The sequence below is a fragment of the Argiope bruennichi genome, chromosome 9, assembly GCF_947563725.1.
Source record: "Argiope bruennichi chromosome 9, qqArgBrue1.1, whole genome shotgun sequence".
Classification (NCBI taxonomy): Eukaryota; Metazoa; Arthropoda; class Arachnida; order Araneae; family Araneidae; genus Argiope; species Argiope bruennichi.
In genome coordinates this window covers 43,274,375-43,300,304 of record NC_079159.1, presented here as the reverse complement: position 1 = coordinate 43,300,304, position 25,930 = coordinate 43,274,375, and the positions used below count along the sequence as shown (strand labels likewise).

General features: G+C 28.4%; 1 protein-coding gene across 2 annotated transcripts in view; it reads left to right on the top strand.

The window, feature by feature from the left end:
- The window catches only part of LOC129984182 (ras-related protein Rap-1b-like), a 249,290-nt gene that overhangs the window by 61,759 nt on the left and 161,601 nt on the right, over window positions 1-25,930 (top strand). The gene's annotated exons all lie outside the window — the stretch shown is intronic.

Here is a 25,930-nt window from a genome sequence, read left to right as displayed (position 1 = left end):
AATGTTGTAAAGTTACACATGGTGGCGCGAGGGGCGTTCAAACTGAGAAGGAAGGAAATTTGTGTTCTGGACTTTTAATGATAAATAACCACAGGTTTTAAATTATATCAATTTACTGTGAGCTAGATTTTTAAACAAAATAGTCTTTTCATTACACACTATTTTGTAATAAAGTATTTAACAAAGTTTAATTAATTATTATATATCTACTATGAAATAAATGTATACAACTTTTATCAGATTTAACAACTTGCATGTGATCAAAGTCATCTTGGCTTAATACCGGTGCAAGTAGCATGGTTACTTTTGCGCCATCTTTTTAAAATAGGAAAATAATAATGATTATATTAAAATAAAAAAAAAACAATTCGGCACAGTACAAGAAAAGGCTACTCTAATATTACATACAAAGAAAAACATTTTTCATCTTAAAAACCGAATTTTTTAAAAATGGTCAACTGTTTATATTGTCAATTTAACCCTGCCTTTGTAAAACCAATTTAACCCCGCAAGTGTAAAATTGTAGCAGTTGCGTTACTCTTATCTTCTCTTTTGGATACTAAATGGCGATGCCTGATTAGGCCATCCCATATGTCATCCCATAGTGCATTGCGATTGTAATTAGAATGAGATGTGATGCTGAACTGTGAAGCCACGCGCGTGAATGTCTTGTCTTTGTGTTTGTGCTTGTTTAGTGTGTGAATGTGATTATTAAAAGAAATGTTCCTAAAAACATTCGCCCTGTTGCTTCCTGCATGGATCATAATAATCTACATACCACCACAAAATAAAAAAAAAACGCTTAAAATATTCATAATATAGACTCAGTAGCATATCATGATTGGAAAACGTTAATTATTGATCAAAAGAAATTTAAAAAAAATATATTTTATTTTTCTTTTCGATTAAAAAAATTCATCTTTCTAACAAATAATTTCTATTTGCTGATTAATTTATTGCCATATTTTTCCGGAATTGTCTTATCATTTTTATTTTCTATTCATTATCGTAGCTCAAACAGAAAACTATATTATGCTAAAGTTTCGCAGCAGACGGTTCATTAGCTAAGGAACCTTAATTACTCGAACAATGGAAAAAGGTTCCCAAGATTCACCTCATTATTATTTAGTAGATCTAACCACAAAATCAGTCTAGAGAAGAGCTTTTACTGAGAACTTCTAACAAATCTCCAAAGGAGTCATTAGCTTGTGCTTACTAAATCCCAGATCCCAAGTGTTTCCACAAGTACACGGTCTGGGCGAAAGGGAAACAACTAGGACACTCAGTTGTGAGAAATAGAGACGATATGAAAAGAATTTTATCCTGGAGACTGGAAGTTTTATGAATTTCACCAAAATTGTACCATCAGTTATAATAATTCTTTTTTATTATTTTATTATTATTATTATTATTATTTTTATATTATTAACAAGTTTGATTAACAGAAAGACGAAATGTTTCAATAAAACAATTTTTTAGACGAAATATTTCAATGATTGAGAATTGATGACTATTTCCAGCTGTCTATCTCTTTTTTTGTCAAATTGTCAGATTTGTTATAAAAATTCTTAAAAATATCGTCTGACCTATAGGATTGACAATTCATTGAAAAGTCGTGAATTGCAATTCAAAACCGTCAATGACTTCAAAGTAATAAACATTTTAAAATTCTTAAATAGAAACAGATGAAATGTGTTTTGAAAAATTTAGAATTTTTTTTATGATTTAAAGGAAGGATGAAATAAAAACACATTTTCCTTTCGAATTTAATTTAGCGATAATAGTAAAATCATTGAAAAACCGATAAACGAGTTGAAAACTGAAAAGATTTCATTACCATGTTAGCAGCATAATTTACAAAAACATTTGCTTTTAGTTAAAGCAGTAATTAGCAGGAAGTTAATTTATGCAACATTTCTGAATATATGCAAAACTCTAAAAATTAAACCAAGATGTACGAGCAATTTTTTTCGAAATTAGATAAATTCTTAGTGTATAATTAAATCTGAAGAAAGAGTTCTGTTGATTTACTACTTTGATATGTAATGATTTGAATTTTATTTTATTACTTAGTGATTTAAGGTTTTATTTTGTAACATAATTTTTGGTTTTCTAGTGAACAATGAATGTAGCGAGAGTAATTGCCCCCCGGTGAATAATATAATTATTTCTTCCCCAATTCTAAGCATGTCTAAACAGGTTTCCCAATACCTGCATCCCAATTCTAAGCAGGTTTAGCAAGCGTTAAAAGTTCATAGCATTATTTTTTCGTCTGTTGAATAATATAATTATTTTTCTCCCTATTCTAAGCAAGTTTAAGCACGTTTCCCAATTCCTGCATCCTAGTTCTAACAGATTTAGCAAGCGTTAAAGTTGCATAGCATTATTTTTTTCGTATCCGAGTCATATATATATATATTTTAAATTGTAAAAGAGTAGAAATATTTTAACTTTTTGATGTCCCTAAGAGCGACAGGGTGTTATTTACGCACCTGTACATCCTCTAGTCGCTATACTTCTGCTTAAAAACAAAATACTTGAGTGATTTTGAGTGATTTGAAAAAGTGAAACCGAGTTTGTGTACTGGACATGCATTCAAAGATATAGAAATTTTAATTTTCTCGTCTCTCTCTCTCACTCTATTCGTGATTGCAGAAAGATAATTTTAATAACACAAATTATTGTATAATTATACTGAACAACTTTTAAACATAGGCGTTTGGTACCATTTTGAAGGACCCCCCCCCTCAGTAATTACTTTTTCTTTTTACTTCTCTCTACACAGTGGCTCTAACCTTAAAGTTAAGGGCAAAAATAGTAGTAGAAATTTTCTTTTCTGTATATATTTTTTAAATAAAAGAATAAAGATGATTTTAATTAGGCAAATTACTGCCTCATCACGAATAACTACTTTTGTACTATAAGCGCTTTAATAAGTGCAATTTCTTAAAATCTTCAATTGTTATTTCGCTGAAATTACTCAAATAACTCTATGCTCTTGTATGAAGATAGTAAGAATTTTTCTAGCATTAACTTAGATAAAAAGGAATCAACTTTCTTCTTCTTGCTGATGGGAGGAATTTTTTTAATTTTTTTTATTACTTTGTACGTTTTAAACCTTTAACTTATCAATTATGTATTGATGAAGTTTATTGTATATAATTTGTTAGATAATAAGTATAATTAGTTAGTAAGCCTAAACATTGTTCAGTAAGCAGAATCCTCAGTTTTCTTTTTCTCTTAAAAGACTCATTATTAACGTTATAAAATTTATAAGCATATTATTTGTAAATTGAGACTTTCTGGATGAAAAAAATCTTTCAAAATGGTCTATATAATAGACGATAGATTTAAATTACTAAATATAGCACGATGTTACTTCTTGGGTAGTTGCTTACTCACTACGAAAGGGCTTTACCAAATTCTAATTAAAATTATTTTAATTAAATTTTTGATTAAATTTAAATGCCCCTCCCCAATAATTACGGAGCCCATTCTAGTACAAAACTATTTTTGCAATACTTCAAAATTCAAAGAATAATCTCAATGATATCAATTTTATTTCCTTGAAGTCTTTGCTCTAATTTTAATGTTTAAAAAATATTTTTAAATGTATTTATATTTTAATTTTTGGATTTTTAAATACATGCTTTTCTACGATATTGAATATATTTATATGAACACACTGTTATTTCTGTATGATTAAGGATAGATGTTAAAATAAAGATAGAATGGATCAAACCTAAGTTAATATTATGCTATGGTATTTCGAGTTTATTTAAAAAAATTTATATGACAGACCTAACCACAGAATCAGGATACTAACAAACTCCAAAGATGCCACAACCTTTCTCTATTTTAATTCAGTGTTCTTCGAATTTTATCAGATACGCTGCTTGCTAAAGGGAATTCACAAGAAAATTAAATTATCTTCGGAAAATGAGGCTGAAAAAGAGGACTTTAGTTTAGATACTTACATATTTGATTATTAAAGGTAAAAAATAAAAAAAATTAGGAAATTTTTTAAATTTTTTGAAAAATTTGAATAAAAAATAAATTTAGTTAATTCTGTATTGACCTCCTTCCTTTATTAACTTAATTAACATCATTAACGTCAATTTAACCTTCATTAACCTAACAATTTAAATATGAAACATTTTGAACACAAAATATTTATTAATTGAACTGTCCTTGAAAAAGAACATAATTCTGATTTTTTATTTAAAAAAATTATATGACAGACCTAACCACAGAATAAACCACAGAATCAGGATACTAACAAACTCCAAAGATGCCACAACCTTTCTCTATTTTAATTCAGTGTTCTTCGAATTTTATGAGATACGCTGCATGCTAAAGGGAATTCACAAGAAAAATAAATTATATTCGGAAAATGAGGCTGAAAAAGAGGACTTTAGTTTAGATACTTACATATTTGATTATTAAAGGTAAAAAATAAAAAAATTAGGAAATTTTTTAAATTTTTAGAAAAATTTGAATAAAAAATAAATTTAGTTAATTCTGTATTAACCTCCTTCCTTTATTAACTTAATTAACATCATTAACGTCAATTTAACCTTCATTAACCTAACAATTTAAATATGAAACATTTTGAACACAAAATATTTATTAGTTGAACTGTCCTTGAAAAAGAACATAATTCTGATTTCTTTTTGTGTTTAATGACAGTTGTTAGATGAGAAATATAGACCTTTGAAATTATTGCTTGTAAAATAAAATGAAGACAAAGATAATTAATTTCTCAGTTAATAATCAGTTTCGATAAAGAATGTTTTTCTTTCAAATTTCTCAACTGTTTAGAAATATTTTCTGAAATAAGGCAACATGAATTCTTAAAGAGTGCTTATGTTTTTGAAAAACTAAATACTTATCGATCGGAAAACATATAGAAAATTAGAAGAATATTACCCAGGAAATAATTAGAATCATTAAAAATTTGTAAATCCTTCAAATTTATCTGTTAAGAACAAGCATTAACAGATGCATAAGAATGCCAATATTTAAAGCCTTTTTATTTTGAAAAAATTGTTTTGTTCATTTTTTAATCTTTATTTATTTATTTATTATTGTCTGGTTACTTAGGCTTGCTCATTTCATTATTACTAGGTTATAGCTTTTTTTTAATTTTTTTTTTATTTTTTACCACCATGGCGCACAAAGGATATACATTATATTGAAAATTTAAATCACTAAATATAAAATTCTTATTATAAAAATGCTATAAAGTATTTATATCCTAAAAATTTATAAAAAGTTAAGAAAGATTAAAAATTAATTAGAATTGAAATTTATAAACTTGTTAATAATTTTTTTCTATTAATTAACTAATAAATGAAATTTTTATTAAACTAATCTATAAATTAATTTTTATATTTATTTTTCATTTGAATATCACAAAATTACTGATAATTATTTTCAGTGGTTACAAAAAGTTAGAAACGTATGAAATATTCAGTAACAATACTAAGGGCAAATTAGGAACATTCGTAGCAGTATTAAAAAATGATAAACTTGTCAAATTATATATTACTTTATCGTTATATTCGAATTTTTAACAACAGAAGGAGGATTTTACATTTTTCTCTAAACGTTTTAAGCATTCTTTATTGTACGAGCAAATCATGAATGAAAACCTCATGGCATTTATTTTTACATGATAGTGTCAGAAAACTAGGCAATTTAGTCTAAAAATTGAACTAATCTTTTGAGTTCATGATTCATGATCAAAAATTCATGATGAAAAGGCACTAACGTATTTTGTTGATCAAAGCAACCATTGAGTGACATAGCCGGAAGGCGTTCTTGAAACCCTTTCAGAGGTAATTGACCCATATTTGTGAAAGAAAAATTTCAACAATTATCCCAACCGCATTGAGCAATTTATTGTTAAAGCTTATTTCTGTCTAGCAGTTTTCGAATAATATCATTACTAATCAGTACAACCAATAAACTTCTTCCTACCCCATGTTTAGCATTATTACTAATTAGTTCAACCAAGAAATTTCTTTCTATACCATTTTAACAATTACTCGATTAGTTAACAATAATATAAAAATAAAACATTTTTGAAATATTAATTTTTAACACATACTTTAATTCAAAGTGAAATGATATATGTATCGAAAATTATTCGATTTTAATCTAATCAACAAAATGATTTAATCCAGAAATTGGAAGCTTTATAGCAATTCATTTCTGCCACCTAATTAGTTTGCTACATTTTTAAAGTCTGTTGAAGCTTTCTGCATTATAAAAGAGCTCTAAAAATTTAATCATATTCTTAAAAGGAAGAATAATTTATATCAATTTTTGCAGACGACAATTTATCGGATAACGAACCATAATAACGTGGACAATGGAAAAAGTTTTTCTAAGCTCCCTTCATTATTATTATTTAGTAAGCTTAACCACAAATAAATCCTAAGTGAAAAGAAAGAGAAAAACCGATGCCAAAGAGCACTAACAAATCTCCAAAGAGGCCATTAGCTTTCCTGTACTAAATTCCTTGTCTCCTGTGTGTCACGTGATATAGTGTGTGGTATGCAAAAGGGAAATCGGAAGCAAATCTAATTACCATTGAGATATAAAGATGAAAAAGAAGATATTATCTGGGATAGTTGCACTTTTATTTAATAAGCATAAGCAATAAAAATTTCACGAAGCAACTGTGGAAGCGTAAAATCGTTTGGCTTTAGATTTTTATTTAGAATGAATTGATATTGTTCATAGATTTATTTCTTTTTTATTTTGGTTCATAACTAAGTTAAGGTAAAAATACTTGTGAATCAAAATTTCTACATAAGTGAATTAATAACTTTATTAATGTGATTTTAGTTTACAAGATGCGAAAAGTGCACCGATTGAAAGTTAAAATTAATTGCGGATCTTTTTAATGGGCCCGTATTATTAAGAAAGATCATGTTGTTTTTTGAAATGTTTGTTTATTTTTCTATGGCAATATAATCTTATGTTATCATAGATATGTATTCTTATAAGAAATTTTTTTATTATTATTTTTGTTTATTTTATTTATTCTTAAATTTAGTGTAATTTATATAATATGTTTTTACTTTATATCAGAGTAATTCATTTTCGCTAATGCTATTACAGTTATGTCAATTTTTTCAATTCATTTATAAGTTGTTCTTATATAACAGATTATATTTATTTTTTATTAGCATATTCGTAAATATGCATATTTTTGGGGGTGAAAATAGTTTATTCCTTAATTGCGAATCTTGTTAATATGTTCGTATTATTAAGAACAATTATTTTGTTGTTTGGAATATTTATTTATTTTTGCTTTATATTTTCTATGACAATATAATTCTTATGTTACCAAAGATATTCTTATTTTAAAATTTTTAATTGTTGTTTTTCGTTTTTTATTTATTTTTAACTTAATATAATTTATATAATACTTCTTTTTTCTTTTTAGTAGGGTCATTCACTTTCTTTGACACCATTACAGATATATTAACTTTTTTCATTTCATTTGTAAGTTTAGTTAGCTTTAATTATGTAACAGATTGTTTTTGATTTTTATAAGTATATTGATAAATATGCACAATATTGGGGGTTGAATTATTTTATTCCTTAGTTGTGGAATTTGTTAATATGTTCTTATTATTACTAACGCTTATTTTGTTGTTTGGAATGTTTGTTTATTTTTGCTTCATATTTTTTTGTGGTAATATAATCTTGTATTACCATAGATATATGTTCTTATATTAAAATTTTTAATTATTGATTTTTTCTTTTATTTATTTTTAAACTTAGTGTAATTTATATAATATCGTTTTTTCTTTACAGTAGATAATTTTCATTAATATTATTACAGTTATATTAATCTTTTAAAATTCATTTGTAAGTTCATTTAGCTTTACATATGTTTCAGATTATATTTATATTTTTTATAAGTCATTTGATAATCATGCATAATACTGATATGTAAATATTTTAAACCTTTACAAAATAACTATATATAGTACACAAGATAATGTAATCGTAAATACTTTTCTTTAAATTTTCGTAATTCACGTTTTTAGTAATTTAGAGTTGTTATCAGAAAACATGAGAAAAGTTTTCATATTAGATCGTCTTTTTCTTTTTTTTCTATTACAGGATCCTATATACTGAGCAGTAATATATTTTCTACTAAAAAAATCACAATATGTTGTAATAGATATTGGATTACAAGTGCATCATAATGCCTCACATTTCAACGTTTTGTCACATATTTAAATGGGTCGCCGAGCTCCGATAAATTGAAATCGTTCAAAGCTTTTTTAGCTCCGATAAATTGAAATCATTCAAAGCTTCTTTAGCTCCGATAAATTGAAATCGTTCAAAGCTTCTTAAGCTCCGATAAATTGAAATCGTTCAAAGCATCTTTAGTTCCGATAAATTGAAATTGTTCAAAACTTCTTTAGCTCCGATAAATTGAAATCGTTCAAAGCTTCTTAAGCTCCGATAAATTGAAATCGTTCAAAGCTTCTTTCGCTTTTAAGATAATTATCATATTTGGAGCGGAAAAAATTAACAGTTTAATAGATGTAAGAAAAGAAGAGAAAATTAAAAATGATAATCGTTGACACACACACACACACACACACACACACACACACACACACACACACCACACACACACACACACACACACGCAATTTTACACTTTAAAGTATCGAATGATTATTGTTTTATTATGTGGTAAAAGTGATGGCTAGTAGTCCTTTCCTAAAACAGAGAACAAATAAGTCTTTATAGCTTATGTTAGTTTTTTTATATTACTATTGCTCAACCTTTTCATTTTTGACCCTCATAATTTGTAGAAAACTGACTGGTCACGAGATTATTTTTAAACTTTGTTGTATCTTTCTTGTATCTGGAAACTTCTTTATGAGCACTTCTGTTTTTCAATGTTTATGTTTTGATGTAATGTTTTTTTGTGCGTCGTAGTTTTAGATGTTCTTGAATGTAATTAGATGTAGCTAAAATAGATTAAAATCTTTAGTAAGTTTTTGAAGATCATTGAGTTTTATATACTACACCACATGAGTATTGTGAATTAGGAATATTGATCCGTAATAGAGTTTGGAGATCGATATCCGACATAATATCTACATCTTTTACTATTACTTATTAACTATAGAATATGATACATTGTGAGATATTTTTATACTCTGCATTTTCCATGATTTCTAAAAGATATGCCTTTTAATTTTGATTGAAATTAATAGCTTTTATATTGAACTCTTAAATCCGAGTAGCACAGCATGGTACACAATATTGTGCGATATTGTTACGAATCTGTGATGCGGCTTTATAGCATAGTTGGTTCCATGGGAAGTCCCAGAGCTTGGCGACAAACTTGGCGACCTTTTGGCGACTTTGGCGCCAAAATAGATTATACCCGAAACATCGAGAATTTTTCTGATCCGTCCAGTAGGAACCGAGTTACGCCTCGAACGTTCCTGATTGGTTGAGAGGCTTCTAGCCCCGCCTCCTGAGACCTATAAAAGGAGCTGCAGCTGTCGGGGAGAGGACGGTGAATTGAGTCGTGGATCAGTGGAGTCGAAGAGTAGTCGGAAGCGACGGTGAAGAACTCGTCTTCCAGGGACTAGCGGAGCAGCGACGGAGTAGAGCTGCTGTGTATGCTGTTGTATGCTGCACGTCTCGGCTGAAATTAATCGTCTTCTGTGCTGTATATAGTTGTCGTCTTTGTGCTGTCGTGTGTCTTCGTGTAAATAAACGTCGTTGTTTCATTTTCTACTGCCGCCTGGTGATTGAGCGTTCTTCACACCATATAACCCCCACTATCCAAACGAACCCCGGAAATTTCGTAACAATATTATATTACATTATCCAATATTCAACTTTTGTTATGTAGCATTCTGAATAATTTTTGTTATGAACAATAATTTGACACTCGTTGTATAAAACAATATCTTAAATATTGTTTTAGAAAGAATCTCCATTTGAGGTCTTTAAGAGTTCATTCCTTCTATGATTCATAAAATATAGATCAAAGCAATATCTTATGGAGAAACCTTATCGATTCAAAACTAGAAACTATATTGCATTTTCTGAAACTGAGAATGTTTTTGTTATAAAACCTGTTCTTACCGCTAACATTAGAATGTCATCAACTTAAAAAAGTGATAAAGATGATCACTTTTTCGAATATGCTTAGATGAAAGTTTCTTACCAACGTTTCCTGTGTTGGAAAATTGCTTAGTTGATAGTTTTCATCACGCTATTTGATATAAATAAACAAGCATTTTCTAGTGGAAGATGATATATCTCTTCAATAAAAAAATCAATAAGTTGAAATTTTTTTTTCTGAAGACTTAAGTTTTGTTTAGAAAGTCCCTCTTCCATGAAAAGTTTCTTTTTTTTTTGTCTCTAGGGATATTTTGTTTTTTTCTTTGATAAAGAGATCTTGAAGGTAAACTTCTTTGAGGATTAAAATTCTTCTTCGAAACAACATGCAAAATTGCAGTTTTATTATTTTAAGCAAGAATAGCTTATTTGTTAGAAATGCCACTTTAATTATAATGCAAAAACATAAAAAAATTTATGGGAAAAATAATCGATACCAAGCTTATCGTTTTTTAATGCGTAAAAAAAACGATAGGCCACTAGAATTCGTAGCATAGCCATAAAAGGCTCCAAACATATCATGGTTTTTCTTGACAGTATAGCTTTTTGAAAGATGATTGACATATTAATGGTCGTAAAGATGGTATCTAGATTTTGGTGGGAGCTTAAAAATAAACTCTTTGAGTGCTGTTTGGGATTGTAAAAGTTTTATTAGTTTTTGAGTGATGAATTATTTCTTTTTCTTATTTGTGGAGCATAGAAATGGAAAATTATATATTCATCCTCTATTATTATAATCGTGAAGAAATTTGTCCATGAGATTTTGAATTATATTCACATCTTTCAGATGTGGTAAAAAAAAACAATTTATGTAATTATTATCTGACTGTCTTTAAATATGATAATTGAAAAATATAATGAGTTTAATAGTTGAAATTTGGTGTATAATTGACAATTTATATCCAATATCGGGCCATGTTTTTAAGAATTGTTTGCCGATGTATCTATTCTTGTATATGTAAGTGAGACAAATGAAATCGTTCTCAAATTATTGAGTTTTAAAGCATTTTCGGTTTTCTGAATTGTTCTATATATATATATATATGTAATGCTATTTTAAAATTCTAATTTCAATTCCAAATTAATTCTCGAAGTTTCATCGTAATTTAGCCCATATCAAAATCATTCTAAAATATTCTCTTATTTCCTGATCCCATTCCACTTTTTCTATTTAATTAATTCAAAAGAAGCTTTGTAAAAATGCTTTCGTCAGCTGTTCTCACGCTCCGAGTGAAAGGAGAAAAATTGCTGATCTAAACACATTCTTTTTTAAAGGATCCCTGTGTTTCCCTTACTTATGATTGACACGTGTCATAAATCCCTATCAGAATCTTAATAGTATATTAGCACTGTGAAAAAATATTTTCCCTATCGATATCTCATGTTGTATAAGACCATAGATAATTTATTTTTGTCTTTTCTTGTCCTATCTGTTGCTGTGAGCGGACGTGCTTTGTCCGCGCCTCTTGTAAATAAATTGTGCTTTCCCGGGAGGGATTAAAGCGAATTTAAAAATGGAAAGTCTCTTCACTACTTGTCACTTCTGCATTCTGCTTCACATAAAATAATGTTTACATAATATATATGTATTTTTTATTTGATATATTTGCATGACTTTATACATTTGAGAACAACTTGTCAATTTTAGTTATTTATAAATGTTGTAATGAAAGAATTTAAATAATTTTTAATTATGTGATTATATTTTAAAGCTATGTTATAAAAAATTATGTGTTTTTGAAAATATTAATGAACTAGGTACTTATAATTACCAGATGGTTCGTCGAAAGTATAGATAATGTTTAATTTCAATTGAGCCTTTTATGCATAACTTGTTCAAATTCTTTTAACAAGGTATTTTTAACTATGCAATTGTAATAGATATGGATTTTGCATTATTTTAATAGCCTTATATTTGTTTTGTTAATTTTGCGAATGAACATTTTTTATGGAATCCAGTGATATCCTCGCTCCATTAAAGATAAAATAATTTGATTAAACGAGCTCGTTAATTTTTTTGGTACTATGATTTCACTTTATGATTTCGCATGCAAACTGATTAGATAATAAATCCCCCACTCCCACCCTGAGCTTTCAACAGTGAAAAAAAAGTCGTCAATTAAATATTTGATGAAAAATTTGAAATGTTTGAATTTTTTTATGCAATGATTACAATATTGAAAACTGCTTAATACATTATTGAAATTAGATAAAAAGATTATTTAATTGATATCATCAAAAAGTCAATTCTTTTAATTTAAACAGATGTGAAATTTGTTTTTTCTTTATGTGAAAGTATAATAAAACATTAAAATTTAGATTAATTTTCTAAAATTAATATAAAAGTGAGGGAAACATCTCTCGGGAATGTTCCTTTTCTCCTGTTTTTCTCTGACTAAGTTGTCTGCTTTAGGTCAAAAGGTAAAGCGTCAGCTAACTTTACATTGTACATTGACACACATTCTGCTTTATTATTAGTAAAGATTTAATTGCAACAATTTTTAACTGATATACATGCACTCGCTTTGTCAGTACCATAATTTATACTTAAATTCGTGAAAGTTTATAAAATTCTCTTATCTAAATTCAATTAATCATTTTATGCGATTCTTAAATTCTTTGTTTTCATTACCACCAAATCTCTTTATATTTATGATCAGTTAAGACAGCATTATAAATAAAAACAATAAATCTATGAATATCTTTTTAATTTAATACCTTTATTTATTCCAAAAAGAAATCTGATAAAAATAAAATTCTCATACCTGGCGTTATCGAATGAGTCTCGTATTTTATGATCGATTATTTTCTACTTGCAGCTGCTTGCCCTTAAAACAATCGTCTGCTTTTAAAGAACCAATTTAAAACAGAATAATTAATCATTTTAGTTTTACGATCTTTATTTAACTTTAATAACACGGCATAATCAAGAAAAATATGTATTTTATGATGGGTCTAAAAGACTGTTTTGGGCACCAGCCAAATACATAAAAGAATATGCAGCGGAAAGAAAAAGTATGTTTTAATATAATCGATAGAAAGTCTGCCTGCAGTGTTGAGGACCTTCGTCTGGAATATATGTCTAGGTGAACTAGGTCGAAACTTTTTTTTTGAAATTTTTATTTGAGAAATGTTTGGTTAAGCAAAAGAATTTTTAATTGCGCGGAAAAGTTTTTACAAACTTATAAAAATGTAACATTTTTCATTTAGTGTAGATTTAGTACAAAAATAAAAAATAATTTTTTTTTCGAGATTTAAATAATATAACTATTTTACTTGTTCACAGAGTAAATAAACAGTTTTTTTATTATACAGACATACGTGACTTGCATAGATTTTAATAATAAAACAGGAACTTAAATAATTAGAGATTAGTTCTTGTAAAATGTAATAAGAATTTTTTTTTTTTTTTTAAGGTGTAAAAAAAGTTTACTGAAGATTCGAATTTCAAGTATGAAATATTATAGCATAATAATATTTTACACTTTATTCGATTATTTTAATTTTATTTTTAAAACTTACTTCTTATCATACAAAAGTGATAAATAATGTCACCCGATGAGTGTAAATCCAGGAAATACACCAATCAAAAGTGCTGTTGTGGATACAGCAGCTTATTTACTTAATATATTATTAAAATGTAAGAAGGAAATATCTGGAATTAAAATTGAAGTAATTAATTGAAAAGCTTATTTTTCAATTTTAAGGTTGTCTGCAATTTTATGCTTTGAAATTACAGAGAAAAAAAATGTTTAAATATTCATTAATTCTTACATTCTCGTATGCGTAGTATAGAGAAAGTGTTGTAAAAAAATGTTTAAATATTCATTAATTCTTACATTCTCGTATGCGTAGTATAGAGAAAGTGTTGTAATTATAAAAAAAAAAAAAAATCGATATGATTTGACGAATTTCCCCGTTTTTGACCTTCCTGAGTGCTAGATACATTTTTGGAAAATGTCCGTTTGTCTGTCTGTGACAAAGATAAACTCAAAATCGCTTTGAGTTTGACGGTTGAAATTTTTATACGGTCTTTACACCAAATTTGCAGATTTCTATCGAATTTTGATTAAAATCTATTCAGAGGAAATCCGCCTGTCCAGATATTCGAATATAAGTTAACACAATAATTACAAAACGATGGGAGCTAGATGGATAAGATTCGGCTCGCAAATTTAACATCTATATTGTTACGAATCTGTAATGCTGCTTCCCAGCATAGTTGGTTCCACCATCGGAAAGAATGTTTTACAGTCATCTGTATTGGACGGAGTCAGTGTATCGCGTCAGAGGTCCCTGAGCTTGGCAACGAATTTGGCGACTTTGGCGCCAAAATAGATTATATGGTTGAGAATGGTTGAGAGGCTTCTAGCCCCGCCCCCTGAGACTTATAAAAGGAAGCGGCCGAGGCTGCCAGGGTCGTCGTAATCGGAACGGACGGTAAAGAACTGGCCTTCCAGAGATAAGCGGAGCAGCGACGGAGTGAAGCTAGTGCTGAATTAAGCTGTGTGCTACTGCCTGCAGTAGAATCTGTTGTATGCTGCTGTTTATGCTGTTGTGTATGCTGTTGTATGCTGCACGTCTCGGCTGAAGATAATCGTCTTCTGTGCTGTATATAGTTGTCGTCTTTGTGCTGTCCTGTGTGTCTTCGTGTAAATAAACGTCGTTGTTTTATTTTCTACTGCCGCCTGGTGATTGAGCGTTCTCCACACCATATCACTTCCACTATCCAAACGAACCCCGGAAATTTTGTAACAATATTATAGGTGCCTGCGAAATATTCCGCCAATTCCAACAGTGGGCTGACTGTCTGTCGGTCTGTACTTGCAGAAGCACATAAACAAGATTATTCTAAAGCGCAGTCAAGGTGATCTGAAGCATGAGGATTCGTCAAAATCTCGAGTTCAGATTTTTTTGACGATGACAATATTTTTTTCCATATTTCTTTTATGAGAAAGTAAAAGCAAATTGAAAATTCTCCAGTTTAAATTTTGGCTTAAATAATTTCTATTAACATCATTTTTTTTATGAAAAAATATGCTTCAGAAGACTTGTCGTCTAAATTTGAGTTTCAGTTCATCCTGTCAAGGAGGAAAAATAAAATAGTTTTCGCAGTTTCTACTCTGTGCGCAATTTTCACTCAAGATGATCGAGTTTGATAGTTTTAGGAGCAAAAAAAAAAAAAAAAAAAAAAAAAATTTAAGGTTTTCGCATTTATACACCTTTTGTATTTTTGTGTACTTTAACATTTCTATTTATCTTAAAAAAGACTTTTTGGAAATTTGGAGGAGAAATTGTCGTATTACACACATTTATTTATTTTTATTTATTTCATTTTTGAAAAGATATAGCTTTTTAAGAATAAGTAGTCATTCCTTAAATGCCAATGCTTTGAAATTTTATATACGTTTTTCCTTCTGATGAAAATACAATAATAATATTTTTTTGAATTTAATTTTAACTTAATTTATTGATTTTAACATGTTTTATCCTATATAACGGCTACCATCTGGTAATGAATTTAAATAATTGAAGATATCGTAATATTTTTAATAATAACTCTTAAATAAAAAAATAAAAAGTGGAAAATAATTAAAGAAAAAAAAGTGTTCCTTTTTAATTTTCTAATTAAAAATGTTTTAAAAACTGATTTTGTTCTTGCATATTTAGGGTTTTAGCCAAAAATATTTTGATTGAACATTGAATGAATAAAATTTAGTTCATCATTTTAATTCATAGGATAAGAATGATAGTACAAAAAACATTTTATAGTATTTACCTTTCTGAAAAAAGTTATGAATGAATGTTTTAAATGCTTCTGTCATTCAAATTCAGAAATTTTGCTATATTGCTTAAAATTTTTTTAAATATACATTAAAATAAATTAATCTACTGGTAAACAAACCGTTAGGACATTAGAAATTTTTTAACATACAGTAAATTAAATTAATCTTCTGAAAAATGAACCGTTATGACGATAAACATTTTTAACATAGATTAAAATAAATTAATTTACTAACAAATGAACCGCTATGAATTTGGCTTTCTAAAGATAGCTATATTAGCAGTTTATGTAGAGAATCTAGAAATGTTCATGATTCAAGGATTGTTTATAAAGAGATGAACATCATACTGTAGAATATATGCCATCAAAAACATAACTTGTAAAAAAAACCAAGCCTCGCAACTCAGTTCTTCTATCGTAAAAAGTGAGATCCATGTAATACCAAGTCGGTCAATTTATTCAGTCCCTACTTAAGGGTCCTTCCGTCTTAAGTTATTACGTAATTAGCTAACTTAACAACATCTTATAGTAACCATATCAATATTAAAAATCTTTTATGGTTAAAATAAATAGATTGACTTGGCTTCTAGGTGAACTTCGGGATGAGACCCCATCGCATGAAAACACAATGTATCTTTACATTAAATTAGATTACATTAACATATTATATTAAATTAGATTGTTTAGTGCGATTGCCAAGTCAATCTATTTATTTTAACCATAAAAGATATTTAATATTGATATCCTTACTATAAGATGTTGTTAAGTTAGCTAATTACGTAATAACTTAAGACAGAAGGACTCTTAAGTAGGGACTGAATAAATGGACCGACTTGGTATTACATGGATCTCACAACTTTCTACGATAAAAGAACCGAGTTGCGAGACTTGGTTTTTTTTACAAGTTATGTTTTTGATGGCATCTCATTTCTTTTTGTATTCCTCTTTTTCTTTTCCGGTACTACTTCTTGAGCTTCAGCTACATTTTTTCTTAAAGCCCACTCCCTGTCTCTATGGGTTTTTCTCGCAAGCGTAGGGTCATCATAAGAAAGACCGTTTTACATGAATCTGTATTGGATGCTGTCGGATGCCGAGCCAATGATCCCAGAGCTTGGTGACAAACTTGGCGACCATTTGGTGACGAATTATGCCCCCAGATAGATCGCACATAAGACAGAAATTTGAGTTAGTTCAAATATAAGGGGCGAAACTGTCTTCCTGGAAGATAGGAGGACATCTTTTGAAGAAAATTGTCTATGTTTATGTTTCACTTGAAAGAAAGTGAGAAAAAGCTCCAGAATCAGAACTCATCAGACTTCATCAGGCAATACATTACAATAGTTACTAATTTTTGAATAATACTAGTGGGTTCATCAACACATTGAAAGAAAATAGACCCTAACTTTTTGCCTTCAATTTATGCTTCACAAGCATGGCATGCTATGTCTGTATCTTCTATTCCAATAGTATTCAAATTTTATACAAAATTTTTTTTTCCATCGTACAATATTCACAGTATTGTATAATACTCTATTATATCGAACATTATTGTACAGTATCGTAACATATTGTTCCGAAATTTCCGGGGTTCGTTTGGATAGTGGGGGTTATATGGTGTGAAGAACGCTCAATCAGCAGGGGGCAGTAGAAAATAAAACAACGACGTTTATTTACACGAAGACACACAGGGCAGCACAAAGATGACAACTATATACAGCACAGAAGACGATTATCTTCAGCCGAGACGAACAGCATACATAACTCTACTACAGACAGTAGCACGCAGCTTAGTTCAGCACTAGCTTCACTCCGTCGTTGCTTCGCTTATCTTTGGAAGGCCAGTTCCTTATCGTCGGTTCCGACTACTCTCAAGCCTCTCAACCAATCAGGAGCGTTCAAGGCGTAACTCGGTTCCTACTGGACGGATCGGGAAAATTCTCGATGTTTCGGGTATAATCTATTTTGGCGCCAAAGCCGCCAAATTCGTCGCCAATTGCTCGCCAAGTTTGTCGCCAAGTTCTGGAACATCCGACGCGACCCCGGACTCCGTCCAGTACAGATGACTGTAAAACATTCTTTCCGAGGTGTGGAACCAACTATGCTGGGAAGCAGCATTACAGATTCGTAAAAATATTGTATTATATAGATATCTCAGTAGAAAGCTACAGATGAATGTTTAAATGTGAGTAATGAATGCTGAGATAAATGTCTCTTAAGACAACTAATTTTGGGATAGCCTGGAAAATAAATAGAGCTTAGAAATATCATGGATTTATGTCAGTATTATATTGTATACATCAAAATTATCCTTCTGTTTACAAAAGTTGTTTCTTTTCTAGTTTTCAATCATATACCAGACGTAGTGCACCCCATGAGTTCTCAAACAGTGGTTGGTCAAATAAGAGATTCAAAATACACTTAGCAAGTGATATTGTTATGCTAAATAGGTGCTTGCTCTTCGGGGAACTTCAAAATTCTGATGGCCTTTTATTCGGATCAAACCCATTAATTTGAGCGTTTATGTCCAGAGCTAATTTGTAAAACTTACAGAGGCAAAATGACCTTATGATACAGCCTTGGTTTTGAAATCCAAGTTCTCTCAGCATGCGGTTGTAAGGTTTACGAAATCACTCAATGAAGGACAATCATCCCACCCTTCGGTATACCACTAAAGTTTGAAAACAAAATTTCAATTTATTTTTCTCTATTAGCACGATATTGAAAGTTATAACACCACTGTTTTCGATTTTCTAAACGCCGAACAATATTGGCAAATTATTATAACAATTTTGTTGAATGTTTTGGCCAATAAGGGTTGTTCTCGTCTTTCAACCATGATTTAAAATTGGGTGATCTAAACAAAAATAGTTTCTGAGTTGCTTAAAAAACGAGACCTTAATTTTAATTGAGCTAATCTAGACATTAAGAGTCAGTTAGGCATCATATACTGACAATGGATAGCATTGTGAAGAGATAATATCAATATTCGTGGATATTTTATACAATAAGGCTTATTCTGGTCTGTCGAACATAATTCAAAATTGGGGACCCAGCCCAAAAGAGCTTCCGTGTTACTTCAAAATGAGATGCTAGTTATAATTAAGCTAATCTGTGGCATTAAAAGTCATTCAAACATTACATAATGAAAGTAGTTTCCTTATAAATACAGTGCAGACAATTACTCAGTCTTTTTATTTAATCTATACAAAACTTCTTCTTAGATATAGACAATACCAGAATTACTTCTTTTGTTTGTGTAATCCGTCTTTCATTGGCTGATACATTGAAAAAAGCGAATTCAACAAATTAAACACAGGATAGCTATTGAGTAGATCATCCATTTTTTCAAAAGTGTCCACCTTGAGTAACAAAGCCAGTTTCTTGAAGCCAATAAATTCTATGATCGAAAGAGATATTTAGAAGACAGTTAATCTACGTATCTTGAAAAGTATCTTCTTCCTTTTCTTCCCTACTTGTCACACGACCTGAACGACCACGCCCAATTTTTCCCGGTTTGTTTTGGGTGATTGATTATGCTGTAAAAGACACTTTGCCATAAGGTATCATTGTAATGGGAGAAATAGTCAAAAAATGAAAATTGATGAAAAGAAAGTTATGCTCGTTTTTTCCCCTTCTTTTTTTGTTTTGTTGAGGCGCCACTCTGTCACCGATGTCCCGCTTGCCTATTATCAGACGTTTCAGACACGTCTACGTGGCTTGCATTTACGGTGGATATGGCAACCATAATAACAGAAGGGATCACAGAGAAGAAGTTTTACAAATTTAATTTTCTTAGCTCGATAGAAACTTGCGATCGAGCTTTAGCTTTCTTTGACAATCTGCCTTGGGCTATGAAAAGGAAAGGCACGTGTGTTCTCAGAAATTACATTATGGAATTGAGGAAAGAATTGTTGATTGGATAGAATAGAAAAAATAAAATTCATGGTATCTTAAATGTTTATTCGGTGTGTCATGCTCGGTTGAATATATTTTTGAGAAAGATTTCATGGAAAGAGTTTTTAATAGTCTGTCTAAAAAGTTTATTAATCTACCTATTTTGATAATTTTCTTTTAATCTCTATTAATAATAAAGAAGGATATGTATGTGTGCGTTAGTGTTTATGCGTTAACTTTCTACAATAAAGACCGTTTGACCTAGAACTATCAAACATTGCACATATCCTTCATCAAGTGATAACATGCTCTTTGGAGCTTTTTTTTTTGGAACTGAAATTAAGTAAAAATTAAGTAAAACTACACCATTCTTCCGCGATAACTCCCAAAAATATTATTACCTAACACTGACTTTTACAAAATTTAAAATAAAAGAAAATAATCTTTTTAACAATACCAATTTAATTATCGTTTGAATTTTTCCTGTATTTGAACAATTCAAAAATATTTTTTGCTGATTTTTAACATTAAATTAATTGTTGCAATAATATTTAAACCACTTCAATCTTTCATCAAATGTTTAAGAAGGATTGTGTTTATTATAAGATAAGAAAATTAAGTTAAAATAACGTGAAAATTAATTATTTGATGTCTATGAGAACTATGGTGTCATGGGACTTAACTCTAATAGGATGGTTTCTTATACAGTATAAATAGGGTAAATATAAGGGTATTAAAATAACACAGCTTTGATAGAAAAAAAAATTCACGGTGTCTTAAATGTTTATTCAGTGCTTTATGCGCAATTAAATATGTCACTGAAACAGATTTTTATAGAGCATTTAAAAGTGTGTCTAAAATGTTTATTAATATATTAAGATGCGAAAAAATATGATTAAATATGTCACTGAAACAGATTTTTATAGAGTATTTAAAAGTGTGTCTAAAATGTTTATTAATATATTAAGATGCGAACAAATAAAATTAAATATGTCACTGAAACAGATTTTTATAGAGTATTTAAAAGTGTGTCTAAAATGTTTATTAATATATTAAGATGCGAAAAAATATGATTAAATATGTAACTGAAACAGATTTTTAGAGAGTATTTAAAAGTATGTCTAAAATGTTTATTAATATATTAAGATGCGAAAAAATATGATTAAATATGTCACTGAAACAGATTTTTATAGAGTATTTAAAAGTGTGTCTAAAATGTTTATTAATATATTAAGATGCGAACAAATAGAATTAAATATGTCACTGAAACAGATTTTTATAGAGTATTTAAAAGTGTGTCTAAAATGTTTATTAATATATTAATATGCGAACAAATGGGATTAAATCTGTCACTGAAACAGATTTTTATAGAGTATTTAAAAGTGTGTCTAAAATGTTTATTAATATATTAAGATGCAAACATTACTTTTATTGATTAATTTCTTTTAATCTCTATCAATAATAAAAGAGAATGTGTATGTGTCTATGTTAGTTTGTATGCGTTAACCTCGACATGAAAGACCATTTGACCTAGAATTACCAAATGTTGCATATATATTCTTTGACGAGGGAATATAGCATCTTTGGAGCGATTTTTTTTTTTTTTTTGAGATTTCAATTCTTCCCAGATAACTCCCAAAAATTTATCGCATAACACTGACTTTTACATAATTTAAAATTAAAAAAATCTTTTTAACAATACCAATTAAGATATTGTTTTAATTTTTCCTTTACTTGAATAATTTTAAAAGATATTTTTCTACACTAAATTTATTTTTAACATTATATCAATTGTAGCACTAATACTGAAACCACTTTCCATCTTCCATCAAATATTTAAGAAAGATTATGTTTAATATCTGTGTGGTTTACACGAGGGATAAGAAAGTAAAGTTAAAATGCCGTGACAGTTACATTTTTAATAGAACTATGATTCATGAGACTTAATTCTAATATATATTTTTCACCAATTTAAAATGAAGAGGAAATTTTACATTTTTCAGTGTTAGTTTCGAAAATGTTATTAATCAAAACTGATTTTTATATCTTCTTAGAATTTTTAAATTTTTTTCTTTTTAATATCAGGTTTATTGATGCAGTGTTGTCTTACATTTTGGCCATTAATTTTTTTTTGCACAATTTTCATCATTAGTTCTTATTAAAAAAATTTAAGCCATACGATCTACATATTCAACATAATTCAATATCTACATACGATCTACATAATTCAATATCTACATACGATTTACATACTTCAATATCTACATACGATTTACATACTTCATAATTCAATATCTACATACGATTTACATACTTCATAATTCAATATCTACATACGATCTACATAATTCAATATCTACATACGATTTACATACTTCATAATTCAGTATCTACATACGATCTACATAATTCAATATCTACATACGATTTACATACTTCAATATCTACATACGATTTACATACTTCATACTTCAATATCTACATACGATTTACATACTTCATACTTCAATATCTACATGCGATTTACATACTTCATAATTCAATATCTACATACGATTTACATACTTCAATATCTACATACGATCTATATAATTCATAATTCAATATCTACATACGATCTATATAATTCAACATAATTCAATATCTACATACTATCTAGCTAATTCAACATTATTAAAAAATATTTTTTGCACAATTTTTACCATTAGTTCTCATTTATTATTCCAATGAAATCCATTTGTTTTTCATTGTTTCCCAGCAAATATTTAATGCGAAATTTTCTTCCACTGCTGAAAGATAAAGAAAAAAAGGTCTTGTTAATTGTCTACGCTGTTTATATGTAGAATTAAAATGAAATTACAAAAGAAAACTTACAATTTGAAATTGATTATTCAAAAAATTTAATGCTCAAAATCACTAAATACTTAAAAGTTATTTTATTGAAGTCATCATGAACAACAAGCTATGCGTAGAATATTTAATTTGATACTAAATACAATTTTTTTGTGGAATCTATTTTTCCCAAAAGCGGTTGGCCTATAAATAATGGATATTATAGAATAATAAAATACAGAGAGATTAAGAATTATTAATTCAATTATTTCAACGTTAGCTCTTATTATTATTTACTTACTTTCTTTCATTAACTATTATTGTTTTTAAATCCATATCATCTGCAAAACTGTCCGTATTTACATTGCATATTGTTATAAAAAAATACAAGCAGCACGTATTAATGTTCAAATGAAACCAGTGAGAGGGGGTCTCCTGGAAATTTTCTCGAATACTGACTTATGTATTTATGCATTATTAACTTTATATATTAACGAATAATAGTTGCAAAAGACATTTAGTTACTATATTTGGCGATTAATCGCAGTGATGAGGCTAGTTCAAAAGCACCAGAACATTGAATGTGTATTTTGAAAATCTTTTTTTCAGCTGATAAAAAGCAAAATTTGGAACAAAACTACAATTGTGGTAAAAAAATCTCATATGAAATTTCACATAGTTAAGTCATTTCATTTTGGAGTTATCGTGTTTAAATACTTGTGAACCAAAGACGGCCAATCCTTAACGGATTTATTTCCAAATTCGATAAGCATCTACTCTTTAGATGTTAAATCTGTGTATTAAATTTTATCCATTTAGCTTTATAATTATTTTGCTAAGTTTTTTTCGTGCAGGCGGACAGATGGATTTTCTAAAGAATGGATTACGTTTAAAATTTGATAGAAATCTATAGATTCGGTGTTTTCATATACCAACTGTCATTTGTTAAGCTCAAAGAGATTTTGAGTTGTTGGGTGGATCCTAGCACAGCCCACCCTTTGGCGTCTTTTTGAATTCTCGCCAAACGAGTGGGGATAACGTCACCAATGTGGCAACCTAGACGGATTTTTTAAATTTATTTTTAATTTAATTTATTTTTTATTATATTTATTTTATTTATTTATTTATTATTTATATATTTATTATTTATTTATTATTTTATTTTATTATTATTTATTTATTATACTTATTTTTTATTATATTTATTATTACTTCTGGCCTTCAAGTATCATTTTTTAATTAAAAAATAATAATAATAACAAATATTCAATGAGTAGTCAACTTGGCGAGATTTCAAATAAGTCGCCAAGAGATGGGCCCATCTAGGATTTTACCGAGTTGTTGTATGCACAGATAAACAGACATAATGCCAAAAACATGCTTAGCGTGCTCAGGGGCGTCTGAAATGTGAAAAGTTGTCAAAATCTGGAGTTCAAATTTTTTGACACTTGATATTAGCATATATCTATGCTTTATAATCGAAAAAATATAAAGAAATTTACAGGCAACACATATGGATTTAAATAATTTTAAGTTAAAAAAATTAATTTTTTGTTTAATTCATCTTTTAATTCAATAATATGCATAACAGAAATAAATAACGTTGACTTTCTATCTTTTCTGTATTTCTCTCACCAAAATCTACTTCTAAATATTTCTTATCTTGTATTGATGCTTTATACAATTGAGAAGAAATTGATTTTTCATATAATTAAATTTATTCAACTGGCTGTGACTCGTTTTTCTCTGTAATTAATTTTAGAAAAAATAAAAATAAAGCATTAATTTTGGAGGAAAGAAAAGGCAAAGTTCCGAAAGTACAAAAGGTTTATTTTAGGAATAAGTAGAATTGAAAGGATAAAAGCTTTATTTGATACTTGTTCCGGATAAAGGGGGGAAAAAACAAAAAAAACAAAAAAAAAAAAAACAATTTCTTTTCCTTTATTAGATACAGGAAATAACTAATCCCCGTACGTAAGCCTTTCATTGAGCTCATTTAAATTAAGATGCAAATTTTAATAATTAATTACGCGAAAAATTATTTCAAAATTCTTATTCGTATATCATATCGAAATCATTTAAAATATTCAAACTCATATTCAAAAATATTTATTCATATTTATTTAGTTTTTTATTCGGAATAATATTTTTATCTTGCAGTAAACAGTGTTTTTTTTTTGTCTCAAAATTGCTTGAATCAGTAAAACATTTGCAGTTTAATATAAGGAAATAGGGGGATTTCAACATATTAAAGTACATCCAAATCAAAAAATTTCTTTTCGGAGATTGCTTTATTTATATTTCATTTATTATTACTACTACTACTACTGGTTATGTAATTATTTTTTATTTTTATGTACAATATATTAAAAAGAATAATAATAACGAAAGTAGTAAAATTAATAAAAGACTATGTTAAACTAAAGGGACTGGTTTTGTCAAAATTTTCCTATACTCCTTTAATAACGGTGTTATGCAAGAACTCTCGTGATTTTTATTTCCTCCTGTGCTCTGATTTTTATTTTCAGTATAGGAGAATTTTTTTCTTAATTTAATAATATGAATTTTAGATATATTTCTGAAACTTTTTTTGATCGACCGGAAGAAAAATCTGATGCTTAACTACAATTTTAACAACATGATCACATGCCAAATTTTATTTAGTTAAGTTGTTGTGTTTTAAAATTATTGTATTTAAATTAATTCGAATGTACAGCTTACCGAAGTTTGACCATTCGATAGATTTGGTTAAAAATTTATCAAAAATATACGCTTTAAATACTAAAACTTTGTATAAAATCTTTATTATTTAAGTCGTTGCGTTTTTGAATGATCGCATTTGAATGCTAGCAGAAATACAAACTTAAAGACGATCAACGTCTTGATGGATTGGATAAAATTTGTACACTATAAAGTTAAATCTTGTTAAATTTTATTAATATAACTCTTCACGTTTTATAATCATTGTACTTAATTGTGTTTGGCATCTAGACAGCTCTATAAATTGATTTCGTTCCAAATTTGACAGAAATCTTCACATTTTGTATAGAGACTACATACCAAATTTCATCCATAAAGCTGATAGAATTTTTAAGTTATTGTATTCACAGATAGGTAAAGAAACTGACAGACATAATTTTAAAAATGTTCTTTGATTGAGAGATGTCTGAAACGCGGAGATTCATCAAAAATCTCGAAATCGAATTTTTTGATAGTTATAGTGCTTTCTTTTTAGAT